This window comes from Apium graveolens, chromosome 5 (assembly GCF_009905375.1).
Source record: "Apium graveolens cultivar Ventura chromosome 5, ASM990537v1, whole genome shotgun sequence".
Taxonomy (NCBI): Eukaryota; Viridiplantae; Streptophyta; class Magnoliopsida; order Apiales; family Apiaceae; genus Apium; species Apium graveolens.
Genome location: NC_133651.1, coordinates 154,873,765 through 154,877,888, shown reverse-complemented (window position 1 = coordinate 154,877,888; position 4,124 = coordinate 154,873,765). Strand labels below are relative to the sequence as shown.

At 32.1% G+C, this 4,124-nt stretch overlaps 1 long non-coding RNA gene across 6 annotated transcripts; it reads right to left on the bottom strand.

Annotated features, from left to right (window-relative positions):
• Nucleotides 1-331: 331 nt before the first annotated feature.
• On the bottom strand, nt 332-3,482 carry LOC141724591 (uncharacterized). 6 transcript variants are annotated; one of them, XR_012576768.1, is made up of 4 exons: nt 2,438-3,482; nt 2,260-2,353; nt 2,017-2,080; nt 332-735 (listed from the first exon to the last, which is right to left on the bottom strand). It is a non-coding gene; the product is annotated as an uncharacterized LOC141724591 (long non-coding RNA). The 6 variants fall into 6 exon arrangements; XR_012576766.1 differs by having other exon boundaries at nt 332-770; nt 2,438-3,480; XR_012576770.1 differs by having other exon boundaries at nt 332-2,080; nt 2,438-2,839; nt 3,184-3,473.
• Between the last annotated feature and the right edge of the window lie 642 nt (nt 3,483-4,124).

Genomic DNA, 4,124 nt, shown 5'->3' with positions numbered 1-4,124 from the left:
ATAAAAATAATTCATTACAATAGACCGATATAGCAACAAATTGTTGTCTACAACAACGCGCCTAATATGCGTTGTATTATCTTAAATTCGTATCTTTTAAATGACTTGAAGGCAACAATATTAGACCAATGACAATGATTTTAAGCAAGATATTGCAATTATTTTTACTCTATTTTAATGATTTTGTAACTTTTTAGCAACATAATTTGATAAAGTAGCAACAATTTTTTTTAAAAAAAAATGAAAGATAATTGCTGTAAATTCAACTAGCCAGGCATATAAGCCACAAAATCAATTGACAATTCACAAATCCAAACATCAAATATCCAAAAATCCAAAAGTGGTACCATGACCGCTATGGTCATATGGACCATTCCGATCTAAATCAAAATAAAACGACAAAGTCGCATATATAAATTAGCTACACAAAAGTTACAAAGTTACAAGTGGAGTTGAAAAACTATTAACATATATCCAAACTTCTCTATGGTATCCATAAAATCTTTATCTCTTTGTTCCATTTCCTGTTCAAAAGCAATCATTTTTCTCAGTTCAACCCATATTGAGGCCTCCTGACAATTAACCTTAAGAAAATAGGAAACAAATATATCAAACACTCCCTTGATAGTGATGCAAGGCATCCAATTCAACCTATAATCAGGCCCCCCAATGATTTCTGACAATATCAACCATCATTGTTTACATAGCATGAATGCTGAAAACCCATCAATTGACCTGGCCAATTAAGAGGAATGTTAATGGTGAATGGCCTGGTAATCCAACAAAAAAAACCACTCGATTAGTTCAAAGTCACATCAATTGTCAAGAGAATAAATACAACACACATTTACTACAACTTAATCAAAGTCTTAACTTAACAGAGAGCATCAGGGATGTATAAGAGAAAGCCATGTATTGCATAGGTTCCATTTTTTATACTAACATAATAAGTTCAGCTGATAATACATAGTTTATAACATAAAATGGCTTAATTGTTCACTTAAAGGACAGCTAGTGCCAATGTATCTGAAATTTTGATTAATCAATAGTGTGGGCCACAAGGCCCACAACCTTATTGGCCATAAAATATTTTATTTTAAAGGCCCACCGATTTAGTTGTAGACTTGTAGCCAGACATTGATCGTTATATTATGAAATCAAAGAACTGATACTTATTAGTTTTTCTTTAACAGAGCCTAATATACGAAACATGTGCTCATATTTAATTCATTCTTTTTACTATATTGGTCCAAAGTTTCTGCTGAAAAATATCCTGATAACAAAATGCTTGGGGAGCGAGAGATTGTCAAGAGAGAGGTTTATAATCCTTGCACATTTTCTCCGGTTTTTGTCAATGATTATTACACACCTGTACCGTTTCCATTTTTTAAATATTATTATGTTCTTCTATTCGATATGAAGCTACTTTTGGAGGCAGGAAACTATGTCTGGTTAACTTACAAGCAAGTGTACAATATAGTTCTACAAATTGGAGCTTCCATTCACGCGTGTGGTGCTAACCAGGCAAGTCACTTGTGCAGACCAGGTGTAGTTTTTTTCCTGTTAAACTAGACCAGACATAGGTGGTTTCCATTATTTTAGTAATTAACATCGAATCAGCTAGTTCATGTTTCTTTGAGACTGTTTTTAGAAATAAAAATTTGAAACATCATATTTTCAATTTTTATTTGGTCTTAACTACTTTAGCTTATACTATACAGTACTAAGTTTTGTTGGTTGATCAGCTTGCATTAAAATGTGGCAAGTTTGATATTACTTTAGGCCTAACAAAGAAATACATTTTTTCTTCTACTTCTTCTTAATTTAAATTACATTTGCAAAAATATATCTAGCTAGAGTTCAATTCTCAAACTTGTTCGCCTCTTACTTCTTAGTGGTGCTTTGTGAACCTAAAAGTTGGGTGGTTAATGGTTATCAACTTTTCAGTGTGTATAGGAATCAAAAAGAGAGATCACAAATTCTTTTTCATTTTTCTAAATATAGCATCTTCATTACCTGCCCAAAATCGAGGAACACCGCATAGAAGAATATATAACATGACCCCAATGCAAATCATATCCTACAGGGTGCTCCATGTTAGATAATGTAAAATTCAGTGTTCATCAGACTTATCTAAGTTTACTTACTGCAACTTTAAAATTTCAAAGGAATTTACCCATCAAATAGTTATTGAACATCTTGTCTTGAGGTTAATAAAGCTTGTTATAGAATTATACTTCAATAATGTATTAAACTTACAGTGAAATTCAATCATCCAGTCCACTAGTATAGCCCTCATTTTATGATTAACTTCTGGTTGGCAGTCCATGTAGTCATATACATGGCTCTCACTCTACACCAATACATATAAACAATACATTAAAATTGCACAAAAGAACAAAAACTTGAAAACAATAAGGATAATCATGAAATGTACCTCAGTTTCTTTATAGAACTTGTACATATCTTTCATGTACTCAACTGCTGTCAATTCATTAGTGGCATATGCAGCATTACTATCAACAATCTGCGCCTTGGGTTTATTATTCAAGCCGCAAACAGTCTATAATGTAGCAATAGACTAGAAATGGCAGAGAATTTCAAAACAATAAACAACCATACAAATATGAACAATTAGAATTATGCAGACGAGAAGCAGTAAGAGTTTGACAAGTCGAGGTAAGAATTTGGCCTTCTTTTTAATCGACGAAGCGTCAATGGTCTTTTCCATGTTAGGTTCTCTCTTTTAAGTTGTTCTGTCTCAGAAGAACTAATTCCAATAAACAGAATGGGATGATGAACACCTGCTAGAGGAATTTCCATCGAAGTGGGTTTTGTCCTTCCAAAACATTTACAGACAACTGAGCAAACACAATCGAAACAGACACAATATAAAGCTGACAAATACAATAACATAAAATAATTCCTAATTAAAAGAAACAACCACAATTGAAGCCCTCATTTTATAATACCCAGTTTAAAAACTTCAATAATATTTTTTAAAATTCTCAATTTAAAAGCTTCAATTAAATCATAATTGAAGTCCTAATTTTAAAATGTGCCTAAAAATCTTAATTTAAAACCCCTAATCAACATACAAACCCTAATTGAAATACATATTTTAATTTATTAACAAATAAATCTATAGGGGGAAGAAAATTGATTGAAAATTTAATTACTTACCTTTGAACTTGAATATTGTCCCAGCTTGAATGTTCTTCGAGCTTGATTGCTCCGCGAGCTTGATTGTTGCTCTAGATTCAAGCCTTCAACCCTTCCTTTCGATTTTAAGCCACTAAATCTACTCAAAATCTTCGAGCCTTCTTCACCTTCGGGTCATGTTTTTTGCTCAGAATATGTAAGCGTAGATGTAAGTAGGGCAGAGCGTGGGCCGGTTCGGTCCGGTTTTAGGGTAAAACCGGAATTCGGTTTCGGTTTCGGTTTCAAAACCCCGGTTCGGTTTGTAACGATTCGGTTTCGGTTTTAAAATCGGATGAAAATAAAAAACAAAACTCATCACGGGAAAGGGAAGCGGAAAGAACCTTCCAATAACATGAATGAAGCTGCTAAATATGCTGTAGTGCTCTTAGTCACCGGAATATGCAGTTTTGTCTATTAATAATTCTCATTATCATTCTCGCTTTACTGGGACATTGCATTTGATTTGATAAATAGTTTAACTTAAACGTCAATATAAATCATGGTCATATGTGGTTTATTTTAATTTTATCTCTTATGCGTGTATAGTCTTTCTGCCTCTTCTCTTGTAAATTGTAATTTTCGTATATAGTATTATAATATTATGTTACAGTATAATCACTTTTTAAATACCTCTAGGTACCGACACTGCATCACTCACTAGCTTGCAACTTACAATAATAATAATAATAATAATAATAATAATAATAATAATAATAATAATAATAATAATAATAATAAAAACAACAAGTATTAATTTTAAGAATACATATAAATTATATAAATTATATATTTATTTATTTATTTTAATAATCGGTTCCGTTCGGTTTTAGTCGGTTCGGTTTTAACCTATAACCGGAACCGGAACCGAAAGTCTCGGTTTTTAAAAATTAAAAACCGCAACCGCCGGTTTGGTTTCGGTTTCG